Raw genomic sequence first — 23,208 nt, 5'->3', positions numbered from 1 at the left:
TTTATTTGATCCCAAGACTGCTTATGTTATTTATGAGAGATAGAACACAAGGCTCCAATTCTGCAAACATTTAAGCATGTGCTTAACTTTATGCATGTGAGTGGTGCCCGTTGAACTGAAGGCTTCAAGCCACTTAAGTTCTAAAGACTGTGCTTTATTTTATTTGTATGAGTAGTTCCTCTGAAAGCATGGGACTTTTTCAACCCACGCACAATTCAGAGCAGTCTCCTTGGTGCTGTAAGTAAGCTACCAGCTGCCAATGGTCCTCAAGGGACCATTCCAACCTCTGGGGTTTACCAGATCAGAGCAAGAGTTGACCACACCCCAGAGCTAGGGGCAAAGAAAAGGAGTATCATAGAACTGATAATGTCAGCTGTATATCACCTGATTCTTCTTACACAAGAGGAATCCTTAGGAGGCTGAGGAAGCCAGCATTATTATGCTTTATCACGAGTGGAATGGAAGAAAGGTACCATAACAGGTGCTAGAATCTGGTCTGTTGCCTACATCTCTCTCTGTCACCTGTGCCAATTTGTCTTAACTACTTTGCACTAGATGCCCATTCCTGGCCCATATTGCCTCTGGCTTAAGTATATTCTGAAGATAGATCTCTCAAGTTAACCGTACCCTTTTCAAACTTTCAAATAGGCAACACTCACTGGTTATAAATACAAAACACCATGGTTTATTTACAACAGTATTTACATGGAAACCTAAATACTAAACCACACACAAGCATCATTTTGAAGCATTAACAGTAATACATTGCTATAAAATTTTCAATTATAAAGTGAAATCTCTCTCTTAGCTCTCAAGGTGTATATATATATCCAATTGGGATGGATGTAAGTGCATGTTGAGCATTAAAGTCTTGTGTAAGTACTTTTGTGAATCAGGACCCAAGTTGTTAGGGGTCTGTGTTTGTATATATATATTATAATATTTTATATATATACACACACATCCTTTAAGAGCTAACAACTTGGGCTCTGATTCAGCAAAATACTTACACAAGAGTTTAATGCTTAACATGCACTTACATCCATCTGAATTGGGCATATGATTAAGGTATTACTTAGAAAATGGTAATAAATTAAAAATAGAAATCAATGAAATTTAAGCACATGCTTAGCACCTTGGTCAAATAAGTTACATATTAAGCTTGCCTTGAGAGAAGAGGACTTCTCCAGAGCAGAATCACATACAAATCACAACAGGAACCTTCCCTGAGTTGAAGACAATCTTCATCTGAGCTTCTACCTTCTGTTAGTCTCCCCACTCTTATAGTTTCATATGAGATTTGCTTAATTATTTGTGGAAGTCAGTGCTTCTTAAATGAAGTAGTAGTGCTTGTATTCTCTATGGCCCGGTCATCAGAGTGACAAATATTTATACTTGAGGTGCTCAGATAGTCCAGCCAGTAAACAGCTGTAGTATACAAACAGGTTAATCAGTACATTACACTGCCCTCAAATCCAAGAAAACATCCCACACATTTTCAACTCAGGATTCCTATTATCTAACCTGAAGGCCCTTCTAAAATGATATTCCTCATTAACATGCTGCTGTGCTCCTGAGCCTTAAAAAGAGGCCAGATTATTCATAAACTTTTCCCTGAAGCATGACACAAGTTATGAGGGAAACTGAATGTGTTATAAAGGTTTCAGATACTAGATTTATAGCTATGTTGTAACACTTGATTCAAATTGTATTTTGTTACCATAAGTAGTGTTCATGTATTCAAGGCTTTCATTATGCTCGGTTCTGTACACACACACAGTCAGCGAGAGAGACCCTGCTCAGAAGGGCTTGCCACCTAAATAGGCAAAACAGACAAAAGTAGGAGAAACCAAGCATCATCACCCCATTTTACAGATTGGTGAGTGAGGCACAGAGAGATTTTCACCCAAGGTCACATAGGAGGTGTCTGGCAGAATAAGGAATTGAACCTATATTTCCTGCATCCTAGTCTAGTGCCTTTACCATAATAAAATCCTTCCCTGTCAGTCATATGCCAGACCAAGGGATTTCTAAGTACAATGAGGTTTCTAGCATAAAAGATGCACACCTGTCCGCCATGCGATCATCCATTTTAAAGATGTTCATTTGAAGGATGTATAAACCGCTTATGTTTATTTATGAAATGCTAAATGACTCTCCAAGCAATACGAGCAGTGGTATATGAAAGACAGTTCTGATCATTATTTTCTAGAAATATTTCTTATCTAAATATTGTCACCGGTTTGTCTCATCAGTTAGATATTCACAAAAATGGGTAATTTGGAGCAATAGATAACAGCAAATAGATGTAAATTGGCGTATGTAGTAATGCTGACTCTGACTAAGCCCTGGCATAATAAGAGGTGCCGAGTAAAACTGAAACACCAGTAGCTGAACAGAAACACTTCATTGTCTGCACAGAGCTAAAGAAAATCATCTTTCATCACAAATAACAATAGAATTAGCTAGCTGTGGTTTCCAGTTATTTTCAATAAAAAGTGCCATTGCTTCATACAAATCAGTGATTAAAGTTAAGACAGAAGAAAGAAACCAGTCTTCCTGATGTCAAATCTGATTCATCAGATGTGTCAGTATCCCAAGGATAATGAGGGATGGATTCGCTCTCCTAATAGACGTGAGTGATACACCTGAAAAAGCAGGTGGGAAATGAGTCATGAAGCTTTGTCAGATAGCTTGAGTTTAGCAGGAATCTAAAAAGGTCAAAACAATCTGTAAAAAATAATTTATAAACAACTCTTCAGAATGCCACTTTTCCTCAAAATAAAATCATTGATGCAGCTGATTGCCAAAACATTGAGGATACCCTTAAATTCTATACAGGGTGGGAGTAATTTAACAAAAAGCAGCTTAATGTAAATATTATTTTCCTGTTGTCTGCTCCCTTAGGTTTACTGTCAGGTCTTAAAACAACAGTATGCTTTAGCTTTCCAGAAACCAGTACCTTTATCCAAGGTGAATGATGGTACGTGAGAGTGCCACACAGGAACACATACGTTTAAAATCCTTTTATGGAACTTGATTACATTTTAGTTCTCAGTACTGTAACATGAAATATATTCAGTTCCTGTAAATGAATATATTTAAATGCAAAATATAGCTCAGTGTCCATACACTCATATTTGTTGATAAATATACATTATATGAACATCCTTCTTGGTGAAATTCAATTAACTAGGTTGAGCTTCCTGAAAATTCTCAGTTCCATGTTCCATTTAGGGCCAAATTCTGACACCCTTATTCATGCTGATTATCACCCTACTCCATGAGTAGTCCCACTGGCTTCTGTGGGCCTACTTGCAGAGTAAGATGCTACTCAGGCTGGGGAAAAGAAGGGTATCAGTATCTGACCCTTAGCCAAAATAAGGAAAGAAAAAGTTAAAGACTATTTAAATAAGCTAGATGTATTCAAGTCAGCCTGATGAACTTCACTATAGAGTACTTAAGGAACTAGTTGAAGCAATTATCTTTGAGAACTCCCGAAGGATGGTTGCAGTCCCAGGAGACTGGAGAAGGGCAAACATAGCACCTAGCTTTAAACAGGGGAACAAAAAAGGAATCAGAGAATTATAGAACAGTCAGACAAACTTTGACACCTGAAAATATACTGGAACAAGTTATTAAACAATCAGTTTATAAGCACCTGGAGGATGAAAGAGTTATAAGGACTAGCCAGCATGTATTTGTTAAGAACAAATCATGCCAAACTAACCTAATTTCCTTCTTTGACAGGGTCACTGGCCTAGTGGAAAAAGGGGAAGGAGTATATGTGATATATCTTGATTTTAGTAAGGCTTTTGGCCTAGTTAGTTCCAAATAACATTCTCATATGTGGTCTAGATGAAATTACTATAAGGTGAGTGCACAACTGGTTGAAAGACCATATTCAAAAAGCGGTTATCAGTATTCATTGTCAAACTGGGAGGGTGTATCTACTTGGGTCCCACAGCAGTCAATCCTGGTTCTAGTACTATTCAATATTTTCATGAATTACTTGCATAATGGAGTGGAGCATATGCTTGAAAAAATTGCAGATATCACAAAGCTCATAGGGTTTGCACACACTTTGGAGGACAGGACTAGAATTAAAAATGACCTTGACAAATTGGAGAATTGGTCTGATTTCAACAAGGTGAAATTCAGTAAAGGCAAGTGCAAAATACTTCAATTAGCCTTTGTCTACACTAGCACTTTTGTTGGCAAAATGTTTGTTGGTCAGGGGTGTGAAAAAACACCCCCCGACCAACGTAAGTTTCACCGACAAAAGCATCAATATGGACAGCACTACGTTGGTTGGAGTGTGTCTCCCACTGGCATAGAGCAGCTACGCAGGAGACCTTACAGTGGCACATTTCTTGCAGTACAGTTGTGCTGCTTTAAGGTCTGTAGAGTAGACATAGCCTTAGAAAGGCAAAATCAAATGCACAGCTACAAAATGGGAAACTATTGCCTAGGTGGTAGTGCTGCTGAAAAGGATCTGGCAGTTATAGTGGATCACAGATTGTGAGTCAATAATTTGATGTAGCTGTAAAAAAGGATAATATCTTCCTGAGGTATACTAACAGGAGTGTTGGATGTAAGACCAGGGAAGTAATTGTCCCACTCTACTCGTCCATTGAAGATAGGACAAGAAGTTATGGGCTTAATGTGCAGCATGGGAGATTTAGGTTAGATATTAGGAAAAAACTCTCTAACTCTAAGGGCACGTGAGCTCTGCAGTAGGTTTCCAAAGAAGGTTGTGGAATCCCCATCACTGGAGGTGTTTGAAAACAGGTTGGACAAACACTTGTCAGAGATGGTCTATGTTTACTTGGTCCTGTCTCAGCAGAGGGGGTAGGATTTGAGGACTTCTTGAAGTCCCTTCCAGCCCTCTATTTCCATGGTTCTGTGTGAATATCTTTTTACAAAGTTTTTGACAAACATTTATTGAAATTAAGTCTCAGTCTACTCTTCTGCAAAGTAAGTATTATACATAGCCTACAGGATTCTACTAAGGCACAAAGAGGCAAATGTAATATACATAATCAAACAGTATATCAGTAAGGAATAGAACCCAGGAGCTTGTCTCCCAGCCTCCTACTCCAACCATGAGACAGTCTTCAAGGGTCAGATTTTGATATGGTCTGCCTCTTTTCTGTGGGAACTTTCACAGCGTCAGAACAACTGCATCTTTAACCCCGCTCCAAACCCTGCTCAAATACTGGCCCTCAAATCTCAGGCCTCTAGCTTTCATCTCACTCTGGACAGGCACCTGCATCCAACTCTCCTCTGATGAGGGTTTTAGGTGGTAGCCCCTGCACTTTACTGTGATTGTCCCAAACAGGTCTGACAAATGTTCCTTAGTTTCTCTCCAAGGACAATGACACTTCTCTTACCATTAGCCAGACAACCTTCATAAGCAGAGTAAGTTTACTTAGAGGACAAAATTATACAGAGGAAACATATAAAAAAAAGAATACAAAGATGTAAACACACACTAAGAAACATATCAGAAATCATCCATCTTCCACAAGGGGAGGTCTGGCAGGCCAAAGTAATTCCAACACTGTCAGCAGGATTGCCCCACACCCTCCCTTTGAAAAAAGGGCATGTTCATTTGCTGGATCAGAAAGAAGGTCCTGAATCTATTTAAACTCAGTGTCTTATGCACAAAGCCCCTTGTTTATTTCCTTGGGCCTCTGATACCCATTTGAACCACTATATGCAACCCACTCCTGGAGGCGCTGGGGTAGCTCTGCCGTATGGAGTTGAGTACAGTTCTCTGCCCACAAAGATATGTAGAGCATTCATAAAATGGTATACAATGGTCTCCAAAGATACTGCATGGGATTACACACTCTGTGATAAGTATAGTTTGTACTTGCATTGTGGGTGCAAATCTATGTATTTGTTCCTCTAAGTACTTTATTGCAGATGCATTGTTTCTAGACAAAAATACTTGAACCCCTGTGAGCACACTAGATAACTGTTTGGACCTGCCACCTCTGGGAAGGGCAGATACCAAAACAGTGAACACCCATCATACCCAAGGGCCTCTGAAAACCCTAAAGGCAGGCTATTGTTTTCAAATTTATTCATTTCCTGTCTGATAGGGAACCGCTACTGTACTGCATGTGACTGGCAACCTTTAAGCTTTTAATAGATCTAAAACATTGTGGGGAGTGGGGACGTGATCATTTCTGCAGAAAAGCTTTTATGTAGTACAGATAAATTGCAAAATATCCTGGATTTCAAAGACACACACACACACAATTCAGAAGAATACTTTCTCAGTTACATTAGAAAAATATTTTTTTGGTCATTTTAGGCAAGCTCAGTTTCAAATGATCTTCTGTTCAACAATCTGCTTTGCTTGTAAAAGCATAGAAATGACTGTTTAACTAACAACTAGGCTTGGTGTTTAGTGCCTGAAAATAATATGCACAGAAAGTATGGCATGAAATCTTATTAAAATAATAATAAAGTAAATTAAATCTTTACCTTTTACAAAGGTGAAAAATAGCAATAGCAAACATGGCTACTTTCCTGGAAGCATATTCTCAAAATGCATCCTTGGTGGGAACTCTAGCTTTGAAAAAGAATGTTTCATTTAATTAATTTATATAGCAATATCACTCGGTATAGCAAGCAGAGATGGGTACACACTGAGAAGGGCTTTTGATTCTACAATACCTCAGTGGTCAAGTTTTGGGTCAGCCAAATTAGGGTGGTAAGGATTTTTATTCCTATGTTATCTTAACCTTTAAAATTCAGGAGGTTTAGACAAATAACACCAGTTTTGGTCCATATCTATTTTGAAATAACTGGATCTGGAATCAGAACAAAAATATGTAGGATAACAAAGCAGGCAAAAAAAAAATTGGAAACCTCTGACATTCATTTTTCAAGAGCAAGCTCCCTAGTTGTAATAGAGGTTCCAAGCCTGCTCCTGGTGAATTCAATGGGAGCTTTGTTGTTGATTTCACTAGGAACAGTGCCATATTGCAGACCTGTTTATTTTAGCATATAATTAGTTGGCCACACATTTGCATTACATTTACATTCCCACTGCTATCCTAGTCTTTGAAGATGAGAGTTTTGGAGCAAGTCCATTAATATAGCGACAAAATAATTCCAATATTTTCAGTTATACAGTGTTTTCCAGCACAGGAAGTTCCTCTTGCTTAACTGTAATTAGTATTCTTACCACAGACATCTTCCTGACAGTGCTCCTTCCACCTTACTGATCAGGTCACTGAATGAACCTTCAAAGTACAATATTTGTCATACATTCTTCAGACTTCAGAGATGAAACCCCAACCATGTCAAACATCTTCAGATAGTCACCTGTTCAGTGGCCAGCGTAAAAGGAACTGATGACCTCATTCCATTCCTAAAGGAGTGGTATCCACAGCATTAAAAATACCAACCATAGCCAGAACCGATAGCCATGTTTACAGTCTCATTATAGCAGCCAAGGGCTGAATTTGCACAGAAAATGAACCACTTCCTCCCCTATACAGGTGGCACCTTCAGGGTAGATTTCACATTTGATGATACACTATATAATGACTGCAATTGTTGTTTTTTCAGTAGCACCATTTGTCTGGCTCCTGGATTTCTGCATGAAAATATGGATAGCAGGTGTTCAAGCTCAAAGTTGTGACACTGGTAGACCAGATGCTAGCTCATGCCAAGGCTCCTACCCCTCATTGAACACTGGCAAATGCACACTTGGAAACCAGTATAGCTCACCTGTGTGTTCATATTGTTAAAACAGGTATTTGATTTATACATATGAGTTTAGAATTTTGACTATATGAAAGGTTTCTAAGTTGCTGCATCCATTATTCTCAACTAATGCATCTATATCCTATGTTATAAGGTAATATTTCAGTGTTTGCTCTATAACTGTGGAAGTGTTTGCTATGAAACCAGAAGTGCCCACAGTCAGGAGAGAAGCATTACCAGGTGTGAAATACTAATTTACCACAAAAGATGTCATCTCGGGCCTAACAAATGAAGACACCAGACAAACCATTGTGGAACATCAGTGGACAAAATACTTTGTTCATTGCTTTTCCCATACCCACGAAGAGGGGACATGCACAAACACTTGTCCCATCACAGCTTGAATTCTGAGACCCCCAGACCTTTTTTGTCCTAATCCTGAAGGATGTCCTGAACAAATCAGGGCAGAGAAAGGGATCCAGATGACATCGTCACCCCTACCAGCTCCAGTTGAATCACAGACACTGCCTGAGATGAAATGGGATCAGACTTGAACAGCAGCAGCTACAACAGTTCCAGCACATCACAACTAACTTCTCTTTTCTGCAAAAGGACAGTTATTACCATAGTTGATACCATTTAAAAGACTGCCAAATGGGGTGCGGGAGGGGGTGAGCTGGGATGGAGTGGAGTTCTAAAACTTTCTCCAGCTAAAGGGAAAGGAAACAAGAAATGATGTTAAAATGAAAGTCTTATTTAATACTTTACATTTGAAATGCTATTAACAGTTTTACTTTTTCTGTATCTTTAATAAAAGGTTAAAATTATTTTTATTAGTAGTACTAAGGCCTCTGTATACCAAACTCTGAACTTGTTTAACACTGTTTAATATTGGACAGAAGTTGAGTTAACACCTTTGGTCCATAAAGTCCATTTAAATTAATACAGCAGGTTCCACCAGCCTCCCTGCAGAATACTTTGGACATAAATAAGTTTTCAATTTTTTTACTTCTATCTCCTTGCCAAGAGCTCATACACAAAATAATAGGAAAAGTTTTAGATAGATAGTAGAGAATATTTATATACACTTAACAAGAACTTGCCATTTACTCATATCCTCATATTCATACTGCTAATATGGCTCACAAACCCTTGGAGTGGTTGCTATGTCTGGTTTACTCAAATCAATCATTTTATTAGCATTTAAATAACAGAAGCATTAGTCTTCAGAATTAAAAGGCATTCCCCCATCATGGCTATCAGATTTTATCCTCATTCTAGTTTACATTATATTATATATAATCAGTAGAATTGCAGCTGTTGTTAGATTTAACTGAATGGAAATGTAAATGGAAGAGGAAGGGTTCTGTTTTAGTAACAGAATTAAACAATGACTCCAATATTGAAGTTTTTGCTAAATCTAAATACCCAGTGTGGTGCACCAGATAATTTGGACTCAGTTTCCCATGCCAGCACCTCTCCACTTTCTAGGGTCTGATTCTGCAGGTATGTCTCTACCTGATCTAACACCCATTAAAGTCAATGGGAAGACTCCCACTGACTTCAGTGGTCTTCAGATCAGTCCCCTAAGCAGTTGTAGTATCTTCCCTGGAAAATTATCTAATTTAAAAAAAAAACATCAGTAGGTTCTCGTGTCCAAATGGGTCATTTTCACTGCGGGGGGGGGACCCAAGCTAGAAAACTGGCTTTTCAACATTTACAGTAGGTATGTCATTTTGTTTTATCATCTTGACATTGTAATTCAAGTGCTTCTTGCTGTTAAAATGTCATCACAATGACAAAGTATTATGGCAAAATGATGTCATTGAAGTCTAGGGAAATTACAGTACAGCGTTAAGAGAAACAAAGCAATGTCAATGCATGTCTATGGGGACCATGGTGCAATCCAAAAATAACATATTGCAAGTGCAACGTACACCCACCAGATGATATCAAAAGAAAGCAGTGTCCGAGCAAGTCACCATTAAAATGGAAATGTATTCGGACAAAAGAAACCGCACTAAACCAAGAAATAAACCTACAGAAACAAACAATGCTTAAAGCTGACGTGGCAGCATTAGCTAAGTTTTCAGCAAATTCCATAGGGCCTGCATCACAATGTGTTGCAAACATGGATGATGCTGTTTATCCGGTGGAAATAGTTTATCTTGTGGAAGTAGTTATTTGAGTAACATGGTATATGTTGCTAATTGAATCTGTCTAGTACAATAATTCTACTGGAGTAGTGATGGAGCCTTGCACAGTGGCAGAGCTATTTAATCATTCCGTGGAGTTGCAGAGTACCACCAAATAATGATACTGAGAAATTCTGACATTACATTGCCATGTATCCATGCTATCATTGGAAACCAAAGTAAATCATGTAACATCATTGATGAGTCATGAGGTCACACCATGATGATTTTGCAGCTCTATGAGGCTATATCTATACTATGAGCTTGGAGTGTGATTCCTAGCCCGTTACGCATACTCAAGCTAGCTTTATCTGAGGTAGCACACTAAAATGGTAGTGTAGACATGGTAGCATAGGCAGCAGGAACTGACAGCAAGGGCTAGTTGCCCTGGGTACAAACTCTCCTGAACCCCATGGATACATATTCAGAGCAGCTACTCCATGCCGCCGCAAGCATTTCTTATGCTACTATGTCTACACTATTTTTAGCATGCTAGCTCAAATGACAGCTAGCGTGAGTGTATGTTTGCAATCTGCGAATCACACCCAGCTTCTAGTGTAGACATACTCTAAACTTCTGTTTGATGCTACTTCTTTTCCCTCATGACCTTTCTGGCATCTCAGATGAGGGCCAAGAACAGCTTCCAGTGGTTGGTTTCACTGTTCCCTCTAAGCTGTGTCTGTGTGCACGCGCACACAGATCCTAAACCCCGCACACACATCAAAACACCGCGCGCACAAACATTTTGCACAGAAGAAATTTTTTGCACACACGGCCTGTCAAAAATTAGAGGGAACATTGGTTGGTTTGCACAATATTGTTCCTGCTGCCTCATGGTTGTGAGTTTGTAGGGGATGGGAGGAGTGCTCTGGAAGCAAGCATTCCATTTGTTCTGCATGAGACAACACATTCCATTTTACAGGTACAGTTTTAAATTTGCATGATTTTGCAGCTCTCTAAGACGACATCTATACTACGAGCTAGGAGTGTGAATCCTAGCCACTTACACATACTGCAGGCATCCACAGGGTGGATAAATTTCTGCACGGGGTGTAGAGTTCAGCACCAAAACACTCCAAATCTGTAGAAACCCTCAGAAAAGGGGGGGGGGGGGGAAGAGTAAGCATTTTAAATATTGTGATGATTATTTCACAGAGCTCTAGCGCGTAAACAGAAAACAAGGATGAACAAACTTTAATCTGAATCAGCAAACTGTGAGTATGGCTCTTTTAAAACAGCCATTTCTCTTCCCTATAAAATAGTGGACCATATGCTGGCATCCAGTTCCACTGGCAGAGGGGAACAAAATGCATCAACCAAACATACATTTGACTCCACCCGCCAATCTATGAAAGGCCATGCACAGATGAATAGTTTGAAAATTCGACCACCATCTTTTATTTTTTAAAAGGAATAAAATTAATCCTCGGTTGTACTTCATTTTCCTGAAGCAACATAGACTGTCAAGGGCTATGCACAGTCAGTGAAATATACTACAGATTATAAATACCTTTGGATGAACTGATGATTAAACAAAGTATACATACTTAGCTATCTAAAGTATGTATACAGTCTCCATGGGTGTAGTATCTGTGCACCTCACAATCCTTTTATATGTATTTATCCTCACAACACTCTTGTGAGGTAGGGAAGTACCATTATTCCCAGATGAAGAATAAAGGCACACAGAGACTAAGTGACTTACTCAAGGTCAGACAAGATGTCTGTGGCGTAGCAGCGAATCATACCCAGGTCTCCAGAATTCCTAGCCCCTAATCACTGGATCATGCTTTCTCTTCCAGAAAGCTAATAATGGCCTGACAGGAAATATTCATTAGTATTCTTTTAACAGGGACACTGCTATGGAAAGCAAAATGATGTTGATGTTACATTAAATATTTAAAATTTATAGTGCCACTTTAACACAGTTGAGATCAGTATGGGCACTTGAATGTGAACCTCCGTACTATAAAAGAGATGTCAATCGGAAGCCTGGAATTGCTATTGTCAGTAGGACTACTCAGAATATTGAGCACTACACCTCGAGTAAATCCTTGCAGGTTCGAGCTTTGAATTAGAAAGAAAACAGTGTGGGTTAGTAAATAGTATGCACAGCACAGAATACTGTGTGACAGCAGCCTTTTTAGTATGTTCCATTTTAATGTCCCTGAGCTGTTGAAGTGAACAGTCAGCACTTGCTGTTCTCTTTCCATTACTGTAGCTCTTGGTTTGGGTGGCTTCCAGTATTTGGTCAATCTGCAACAGCACACAACTCCTCTCTTGAGGCTGAAGATTATTTTTTACGAAACTTAATTTATGCTAGTGTCCCGCTCTCATTGTGAATGTTGGCCACAGGGAAGGAACAAATACAATTTGTAATGCTTGAGTTGAATGAAGTACAATGTTCATTCCTGAAAAATCTAAAATTGTACCATGGAATATTGCGTTGTAGTCAAAGGGAAATGCCATTAGATGGAATGTGTCTCTTATTGCCATTGTTTATTTCCTCACATGCTGTGTATTAGCATAAATATAGCACAGAATAAACATCGGACAGATTCTCCTTTCCTTTTGAGCTCTACTCAATGCAGGAATGGGGCATAGGGTTGCTATAAGAGGTAAAGGTTGCTTTAGGACCACCTTTACACCTTCCCCTTTTTCTGGGGCTATTCAGGCTACCTGGCCTATGACACAAATTAGAGAAGCCTCTGGGGGGCTCTAATTGAAACTCAGCTGTAATACTGTAGGGGTTGTTCTGGCAGTTGAGAAAGGAATGTAATGCTCTGTGCCCTATCACACTCCTTTCCCAGACATGTCCCCATATGTCCCCCTACAGCAGGAATGATACACAGCAGTTCCAGGAGCTCTGCATTGCCTGATGAACCCTCCTATTCTGGGGATATTTCTCAAGGACAACTTCTACCAGTCAAATGGCGTCTTTATGTTGCTGGAGTGGGGTGAAGGAGCTGGAGTGGAACACAAAATCTGGTCCCAAATATTGTTCTTTGTCTTAATCCATGAGAGCAATCTCAAAGTAGAATAAACAAACAAAAACTTCAACTGCATCTGAATAATTTTTTTTTCAAGATGCCCATATTGAAAGAATAACGGTAACTGTCATTTCATTATTTTGCTGGTAAGAGATTTTATTTAAGAGTCTGCAATTTTCAGTTGCAGTATATGAGTATATTTAGGACCAAATTCTATTCTTATTTACCAATGAAGAAAATCCAGATTACCTACACTGATTTTTGGAGTAATTCCAGATTTACACTTGGGGTAGCTGAGAGCAGAACCAGTCTATATTAGTTATGGAATAACTTGGCAGATTCAAATGTTGTCAAAAACATTTTGTAGATATGAGTCTGACAAATCAAAACTGTTGGCATCTAAACTATGAGAAAAATCATAAAGGCCTGTAACTATTTCAGAGTATTTGAAGTACATCTGCATAGTATCTTTTATTTGAAAACCAGAAATGAATGTCTGTAAATGAAGTATGGTAACAGAATATCATATTCTTATTATCAAAAACTAAGTATACTTTTACTGCTTGGATAAAGGACTTTTCTCCCCTGCAGTATGCGGCATTAGTGAGTCTGCAATTTCCAAGTCTGAAATGTCATGAATGCAGATTGAGCTGACACTTTTGGCAAGATAAGAGTATTTCATCCCTTTCAGAAATGGTTAGTGCAGATTGGTGGGTGAGGAGACATGTATTTAGAATTTGTAATACAAACAGAAAGCATTTGTTCTCCTAAAGAGGGGATTTCTTAAATTCAGCGGCTCATGCAACTGGTTTATCCAAGAAAGGCTTTCAGTTCTTGATCAGTCAGTGCACGTTATCTCTATTCAAGTCACACTTGCACAGAAGTTTCACAGTATTCCCTTATTCTTTGAGATAATTTACTTTTCAGCTTGATCCTGAATAAGTGGTCAGAGCTGGTTTTGTTCATCTGTGAAATAGTGAATATTACCTCAATGCTAAAAGTGCCCATGAAATTCAAACACTATGGAAATACCAGCATTAAGTGTATATCCATTTGGAGTATTATTGTTTTATTTTTTAACTCCTCAAGCAACATCTCTCCTATAGTTTTCCTTACAACCCTGTGAATAGCTGTGTGCATACAACTGAAGTGGTGATACGGTGCAATGTAACAGATATAATAAGTTGCCATTACAGATCCATGCTCTTTTGATGTGATGAAGAGATCAGCAGAAAGATTTCTATGTTAATATTCTGCCATGGAGTTTACATTCTTGCCTCTGAGATCTCCATTCACTTCTACTGCCCATGAACAAATTAATTATAATTCAAGCTTACTGTGTTTGTCAGTCACATGCAGTGCTAGTGATTTCTCTGTCTATCTCCCTTCTCTGTACCCTCATTCACTTTTGGTCTCATCAATATATCTTCAGTGTGTGTACATCAGCGTAGCTCCACGATCTTCAGTGGTGCTATGCTGATCTGCACCAGCTGACAATCTGCCCACCACAAAAAGTCTGTAGACTTGTCACTGCATTGATTTCTTGAAAACAAAGAGAAGGCGGCATACAATTTTTTCATTAAAATAAACTTACAGCTGGGTTTGAAGAGGTTTTGTACTGAATTACCACCCACATGTCCTGTAAGTATAAAGAGGACACAGTCTGCAATCCCTGCTCCTGATCTCAGTGGAGACATGCTGGTTGGCTTAGTTTGTCTATGCTATAAGCTCCCATCCTCTGTGAATAAGAAAGGCATGCCTATTGATTTGAAGCGGTTACAGAACAGATTGTGGTGAGACCTTATCTGAAACTACAAACCTGACCATGACTCACCCATGAATGACATATTAAAAAAAAATACAATTTCACCACATTCCACTGTGTAGAAAAGGCCTATTACATTTTTCAGAGTGCTAGAATTTTGGACAAGATACTTCATTTCCAAAGAGGTACATTTGGAACCAGATTAATCTGGAAGTAGTGCACCATCAGACATTGTTTAACTGCCATAATTGATTAAGTACCTCGTTGTACTTTAACACATTATATCCTATTTATTTCTATGATCTGAATAAATGTACATTCAAGCAGACAACATCCCTAACGTCCCTCCTCATGAAACAAAGCAGACCTTCTCACAAACTATATTATCCTGCCTCCAGGGCTGCAAGAGATGAGAGCCCCAAAATAAAACAAGACACCTCAGGTTTTAGAACTGAATACATTTTGTGTGATAGACCATGGTTGAAAAATCTTGCCAAATTAGACATTCAAAATAGACCTCAACTGGGAACAGAACATAATAGCTAAAGCAGTTAGGAACTTAGGCTAGATTGTGCCCTTGATGGGCCCAGGTATCCTGGGGCAGGTGTGCAGATCTGTCATGTAGCCATCAGAATTCCAGCTGATGCTGTCAAAATTACTTTGGCGTTACAGGGCAGTGCACACAGGTTTGTCCATTGCTCTACCCTTGGGGATGTTGTAATATTTTCCTCATTTTGTTTGTGTTTGTACAGAACTTAGCGCAATAGGGTCCTGATCCTTGGCTGGGGTTCCTAGATATGATTACAATACAAATAAATAATAATAATAACAACAACTAATACCATCCTCTTCAGTATACAAAGGAGTATAGGAGACATCCTTATCCAGCCCTTCCTGAATCTTTAAAGCAACTTGTGCCTGGAGGGGGAGCAAGAAGGGAGCTTTTTCCGCAGCTGACTTCTCTACCGAGTCACTTATGGTTGGGAAAAGTTCCTTTTCACCTTCTCCCTCACCTCACCATGCACTTGTATGCAGGTACTGGCACAATCTAACCTTGAATAGTCCAGGAATATGGCTCTTTCTGGAAATGCAGCCCCTCAAAAGGACACAAAACCAAGTGCCTCTCATTGGGGTACATCTGTATCATTGGAGCCCAAAACATACTCCTCCACAGAAGAATAGACATGCTAATCATCCAAACCATTTATAGTGTAACTGACTCCAACATGAGGCTCATTCACATTACACTACCTAGCTGTTCTGGTATCAATGTGGCCAAAAAAACACACATACATACACACTCTCTTTCCTTTAGAAAAAGATTCACTCTCAGCCTCCCACCACTTCAGGAACTCTGACTAGATGGAGGTTACCTTTCTAATTTTTATTCTCTGATTCATCCATCCTTGAAGCTAAAACATTGATTATTTTTCATAACTGCAGCCACAAGAACCTCCATCCTCTACAAAACATTTTCTAAACCAGTGACTCTAAATTTCAAATTCTGAAGAGAACCGTAGAATATATTAAATTAATATCTCAACTTCAGTAAAGCATTTGAAACAGTAGCTTACAAAATCTTATATGAAAATAATCCATATTGGCTTGGATATGACCCTTTGGAGGCATCTGCACTTAAAAAGTACTCAAAAGTAAATGGCTGCCAAAAAAGTAAATGGCTGTAGTTGATCTAGAGAGCAATCATGTCAACCCCAAACCTCAGAATGAAAATAAAATTAAAGTCACTTGCATACTCACTTATCTCACTCAAGGGATCAAACTCGTCATCGTAGAGTCAAAGCAGTATTTGAAAAGGGCTTTGTTGAAAGTGCTCTGGACATTTCAGCTGACATTCTTTAATAGCAACAGTTTTTAGCTTACTTGCATATAACTACTGTCTTCCCCCCTCCAGGCCCCTGGGTGCATTTCATCCATTAAAAGCACATTTTAAAACCATTAACAAACACACTGCCAACAACTGGCAGAATTCATTCAAGCTCCAGAATAAATTTAAAGATGACACAACACAACTAGCAAAAAGTAACATCGCCCACATCTTTTTATACTATATTATTTTTTTATTAAAATCCCAGAGAAAGGAGGAGCAGCAAATACCAGGGTGATGGGTGCAGTATAAGAGCTGTCAGGGTTCCTTCCCCACTCTGAACTCTAGGGTACAGATGTGGGGACCCACATGAAAACCCCCCTAAGCTTATTCTTACCAGCTTAGGTTGAAAACTTCCCCATGGTACAATCTTTGCCTTGTCCTTGAATAGTATGTTGCCACCACCAAGCGTTTTAAGCAAAGAACAGGGAAAGAGACTACTTGGAGACATCTTCCCCCAAAATATCCCCCCAAGCCCTACACCCCCTTTCCTGGGGAGCCTTGAGAATAATATCCTAACCAATTTCTTACAAAATCAGCAAAGACACAAACCCCTGGATCTTGGAACAATGGAAAAATCAGTCAGGTTCTTAAAAGAAGGATTTTATTAAAAAAAAAGAAAGGTAAAGATCATCTCTGTAAAATCGGGATGGAAAATACTTTACAAGGTATTCAGATTCAAAACACAGAGGATCCCCCTCTGGGAAAAACCTTAAAGTTACAGAAAACAGGAAAAAACCTCCCTCTTAACACAGGGAAAACTAATCCGCCTTGCCTGGTTTACCTATACTGGTTGCAATATTGGAGACTTGGATTAGAATGGGTTGGAGAAGATGGATTTCTGTCTGGCCTCTCTCAGTCCCAAGAGAGAACAAACCGCGTAAACAAAGAGCACAAACAAAAACCTTCCCCCCACCCCAAAGATTTGAAAGTATCTTGTCCCCTTATTGGTCCTTTGGGTCAGGTGCCAGCCAGGTTAGCTGAGCTTCTGAACCCTTACAGGTAATAGGATGTTGCCTCTGGCCAGGAGGGATTTTATAGCACTGTATACAGAAAGGTGGTTACCCTTCCCTTTATATTTATGACAAGAGCCTATATAGAATACAAATACAACTGAACTGTAAAGTGGGGGAGAGGATCTGTTATACTCAACTGTTTTTTATGCAAATATGCAGAAAGCAAGCCAGGGAGCTCAGCTATAAGTGGTCCAGGAACCTAGCATTACTAAAGACAATCAATTCAGCATGTCACACACATATTCAGCCCAGAAACTTGTGGCCTGGAGCCAATCAGAACTCAAGGGGAAAAGGCCACATAGAGTATAGTAGCTGGCTGACTTTGCCAACCAGACTCAGCGGGAAAAATTCAGCTAGAGTAGGACATGTGACCTGAAAGACAGAGAAGTCAAGAAAAGGAAACTGCTATAAGGCTGAGTCTCAGTGCCTGCGTTGCTTTGACTACAGGTGAAAATATGTTCTATTACCCAGTAGGGAAGTCCTTGTGAAGATAATTTGTGGCCTACAATACTGTAGTTTATGGAGCTGAAGGCAGCACTGGGAAAGACCCTCTTGACATCTCTGAAAGTTATATGAAAGAACCAAGAGAGCTCAATGAGATGAGGATCTGTAAATGTTTAATTTGAATCAGCCAGAACAACTGGGAAAGGACAGTATCACACTGTAAGTAGGAGTCCTATGGATTTCCAGGCATTGACTTATTGTTGTATTGGATCTCAAAGGTAGCATGATTGTGAATACAGGCAAGATTTTCTGACCTGATCAGATTGGAACTAGAAATGGGTCAGCTGTTGACTAAAGGAACGACCCTATAAGCCAGAAGAACTCAGAGACTAGATATTTCATTTGTGTTGCAAAGGCAGAGGAAAATTTGGTATAGATTGAAAGACATTTCAGCTTCATTCTAATTCTGAAATAGACAGCTGGCGAAATTAGGTGATGCATGCTAGGGATATATTTATATGTATGCTTGGCTTACATTTCTGCATGTTACTCACACAACTTCTGATAATTTTAAGAGACTATTCCAACCTCTCATTGGATCTAAACTACTGTCAGTGAAAACTCTGATTTCATAGCATTTCTGAAATTTAGGCCACTTTAATTGAGGTGTAAATATTAGTTTAGTTGCCTAACATTAAGTACCCAAGTTTGGAATTTTTGGCCTAAATATATGCACTAGTAAACTAGATAACTGTGATTCTCACTCTTTGAAAATGATAGGAGGGATTAATAAAACAGAACATTCAAGAGCCTATAAACAAAGTGCCTTGTTTAACATCTTTCATGCTATGATCAAAAATAGAATCATGATCATTATCATGCACTTTATAATTCAGTCAATCACAGAGCATGACACTTCATATTATAAAATACCATGATAGTTTTGAACACTGCAGCAGACACATGGATTTAACCAGTGGTTATACACAGCCATTATGTTACTGCTTTTTCTATTCCAAAGCAGTCCAATTGTCAGGACACAGACAATGCAGTCAGAACTAGTGCTCAGAGCCAGGGATGGAGTTGGGTTCATGATCAGGAATCACACCATAGATTAAACCCAGAGTTAGAGTCCGAAGCCACTCCAAGGGTCAATCCAGAATCAGAAGTCACCCCAGTGATCAGAGCCAGAATCAGAATTAGAGCCACACCGAGGCCAGAGCTGGAGTCAGATGTCACTCCAAAGTCAAAGATAGAATCAGCATCAGGGGTCAGGGTGAGGAAGCAGGAACCAGGAACAAAGAATGGTAGCAGCAGCGGGGATGAGACATGGTATCAGGAGCAAGGAGTAATATCCAAACAAAGAAGCAGGGATTTAGGTCTTATCTTAACTACCATGCTAAATTGGCACCGCTGCGATCAGTGCAGCGGCATCAATTTAGCAGGTCTGGTGAAGACAAGTCAACAGGAGAGCACTCTCCTGTCGACGTAATTAATCCACCTCAATGAGAGGCGGAAGCTTGTTGACAGGAGAGCATCTCCCACCAACATAGCGCAGTGTAGACACCATGTTAAGTCGACGTAAGTTATGTCACTCGGGGGGGGGGGGGTTTACACCCCCAAGTGATGTAACTTACGTCAGCTTAAGTGGTAGTATAGACAAGGACAGTGTCTCAGGGAGTTCAAGCACCAACAGGCCTAGCAACAGGCCTAGTCACTCAGACAAGGGGTGGGACAGGAATGGGAAGCTGATGTCCCATCAGCTGCTATTTACCTGACCCTGCTGAGTCAGTGGGGATATGGTGTGATGGCGGAGAATTAGCTGCATTCCCACAGCTAACCATATAGCACAGCAGTCCAAAAGATAAAGAGCTTGCTTTGGGAAACCCCCAACCCCCACCATGGCTGGATTCAAAATCTGTAGTGCCTGAGACAAAGAACAAATTTAATGGCAACTCTTATATTTAATGCTACTAGTAAGTATTTCAGCATCCTGAAAACAATTTATTTCATTTCAGCAATGAAATAAATAACAAAGCTTGGCTACAGTCTTCAGTGGTTCTTGGATGTCATTTGTGTGTATGATGTATATGCCTATAGATTTGTTATCAGTGCATTTCTTTATTCTTCAGAGACATTATTGTGCCTTACGTCCTTAAAGGCTGACATCTCACTGAAAACTTTGTAAAAAAAAAAAAATTAGAAACTCTTCTGTGTCTCTCATATTTATTGTTGTTTTATTCTGACATTTTCTCCCAGTAATGAGATTACCATAAAAATAGCATCCTCATTTCCTAAGAGTTCATCCTTTCCTGCTGTTTACTAATCACCTGAAGATATTGTCCAGAATTTGTGCTGTTATAAGTTTTTCCATAAAAGCCATTTGTAATGCCACAGGCTGAGTGTTCTCTCATTTCAAGGAGAGACTAACCTGCAGGGAGCAGGCACAAAAGCAGAAGCAAAGACTGTTTATGAAGATTCACTCATTAATAAAGAATGAGGGAACATAATACACAAGCTGATTTTTTTCCTAACTAGAAAGTTTTGCCAAAGCTGACCAAGACAGGAATCCGCAGCTTTTTGAGAAGAATGTCTATTATACTGCTATATTGCATTGCTTACTGTATCATGACATTTCAAAACAAAAAAGTGAAAAACACTCAGATTTGGCAGGTTGCACGTAAGATGTGACCACACTTGAAATTATGCAACCCTCACTGTACAGCAAATTAGGATTCATTTTGCAAAATGTTATCATTGTTTACCCATTGATGTCACGACAAGCAGTAAAGACTGGAATGAAATATATAGCTGGGAAATTAAATTCAGTCAGGGGTTTGTTTGTTTAAATTAGTCACCCATTTCTGAAAGCTTATGCTTTCTGGTGTCCCAATTTAGTTTTTTTTTTTTTTCTCTTAACTATGGTGCTACTGTCTAATGATTCTAGTGGAGCCCTAGTTGTCTTCCCCCCCCCCACCCCCAGCCTTGTAATGGGGTCCCTGCAGGGCCCTCCTAGCTCCTGCCTCCGCTAGGCTGAGAAAGTCACACAGAGACCTTGGTGCAGTGCTCACCTGGTGCTTTTATTTACAGGCCATGCTCCCACCACTTTTCCACTATATACATAGCCCACCAGCAGGAGAGAGAAGGCAAGCTATCTCTCTCTGCTTGGCCTATACTACAGCTTCCCTCTTTACAGCTCCTCCATGGCTTCCTTTCTCTGGGGCTCTTATCCAGCCCCAGCCTGAGGAGGCAGCAGCTGTTCCAGCTTCCCCAGTCAGGACCAGGCGATCTACCCAGCTCCAATTCAGCTCCCTAAATTGGAGCTGGAGTGACAGAGGGTTAGCTAAGCAGTTTTCTGCTTAGCACCCTGTCACAAGCCTCCTAAATTGAGGCCAGGGATTCCCAATGAACAGATTCTTCTGTTACTTTTGACTTCCACAGCTTCTGACTGATCCAGATACTGCAGGTGTGAGTAGGTAGGTGTTATATGGATATGTCTGAGTTTCAACCAGTGGTGAACAAACTTGGCTGAAGGTAAAATGTTAGGTCAAAGCTGGAAGAACTTATTATTTTGCCTTTCCTCCCTGTACAGTAGTTTCAATGAAGAATTAGATCTGAGTAGGAATATTTTACTTGAGGCTCATTTCTACAAGGTGCTGATGAACACCCTATTTAGAGAGCTCAACTCTGAATGACTTCACTGGGTATTGAAGGTACTCAGTACCTCGCAGGACTGACCCTAAGTGTACTGCTGTGTGAGAAAAATAGAAGTCACAGGGGGTAAGTGGCAACACAGGGAGCCAAAAATATATATTGAGGGAGTGGGGCAGGCAGGCATTCGCTGGGAAACAGGCAACTCAATCAAGGTTACTGAAATACACTGACTTAAAAACAGACACATAAAATAAAGGAGTTGAAGACTGCTCTGGTGCCAATAGACATGTGCAAGGAAAACCAGGGATGATTAGGAAAGGAAACACAACGAGGAGTCCAGTGGCACCTTAAAGACTAACAGACTAATAGGAAAGGAACGAAACAGCAGTGGAAATCTGAGCTCAACTTCAAACTACCATTTTTTTAAAAAAAAAGTTTGTTTTTTCCAGGGGTTAAGATGAAGATCTTGGAATGACAGCAAGTGACAGGCAAGATTTTCTTAGTTTGTTTAAAATAAATGTTTAGCGGATGCTCTCTTCAGGAGCAAGGAAGATGATATCACTCTTGACTTCCTATATTATGTTGTGAACAGTATACTGTAAGTCTGGCCTACATCAAATGCTGTTTCCACATTGAGAATCAAATGATCTCTCTTCACCAGCATGTGGTATTTCAGACCAGGAAGATGAATGGGAAAGGAAAGCCTTTCCTTCTCTGCAGTAGGGCTGTACTTTGTTACATCTTATTCCATAATAAGAAAAGAAATATTAGGACAAAGTATCTTCATTAGTACGCCAGAAGTAACTTTCTTGTGTCTGAGAGTCAGTTCAAGAAATGTGCCCAGAGGCCTTCATTAACAGCACAATAAATTACTTTAGCATAAGGACTACAATTTCTCTCTCCCCAACTCCATCCTTCAAACTCACTCCAGCTTTTGCAACAGTGCTTAGTTTTTGTTGTTCAGAGGTTGGCCAGGGCATTTTATTTTGTGAGAACTGACAATGTTTCCTTCAGTCTCCTCTTAAGCACAAAAAGCTAAGACAACTTTGACGCTCTGTCCTATATGAGGTTTGTCAAGCAATTCAATTCTAGACCTTTAGCTTGCAAACACAATTGCCAGAAGTATATTCAAATTCCAGACCTGAATGGGCAGTTCTTTCTAAGCAACCAGAATACATTTCAAAGATTGTGTGTGTGTTCAGCTCCATTCCATCTGGCTTCTCCCGCCCCCCCCCCCCCCCCCCAAATCCATTCAATTTTCCTTCAACCATCACAAATTATTCTTTCCTCTGCTTCCAAAAATTAATTTTCTCCACCCTCTAAAAATCCAGTCCCTCCTTTCCCACAAAACAATACCCTTTTGCTGGGTGTGTGGAGACAGGAACAACACTGCCAGTTACACAGAGTAAGGGAAGATTGGTGATGGGTTGTGATCTCATTGGGCAGAGGATTTTAGTGTCTGGGAGAGGCACAAGTCTCCTCTGAACAGCTGGTAAGCTGCGTATAAGTGAGCTGGCAGCAGTGTGCACCT

The 23,208-nt window shown here is 39.7% G+C and overlaps 1 protein-coding gene and 1 long non-coding RNA gene across 4 annotated transcripts in view; one reads left to right on the top strand and one right to left on the bottom strand.

Annotated features, from left to right (window-relative positions):
* The window catches only part of BRINP3 (BMP/retinoic acid inducible neural specific 3), a 293,883-nt gene that overhangs the window by 94,932 nt on the left and 175,743 nt on the right, over window positions 1-23,208 (top strand). The window lies entirely within an intron of this gene.
* LOC122461372 lies at window positions 1,775-21,425 on the bottom strand. Its single transcript, XR_006283216.1, has 4 exons — window positions 21,095-21,425; window positions 8,230-8,331; window positions 7,205-7,390; window positions 1,775-2,648 (listed from the first exon to the last, which is right to left on the bottom strand). It is a non-coding gene; the product is annotated as an uncharacterized LOC122461372 (long non-coding RNA).

Source organism: Chelonia mydas, chromosome 8 (assembly GCF_015237465.2).
Source record: "Chelonia mydas isolate rCheMyd1 chromosome 8, rCheMyd1.pri.v2, whole genome shotgun sequence".
Classification (NCBI taxonomy): domain Eukaryota; kingdom Metazoa; phylum Chordata; order Testudines; family Cheloniidae; genus Chelonia; species Chelonia mydas.
The sequence above is the reverse complement of the archived record's forward strand: the minus strand, read 5'-3'. Positions and strand labels throughout refer to the sequence as shown.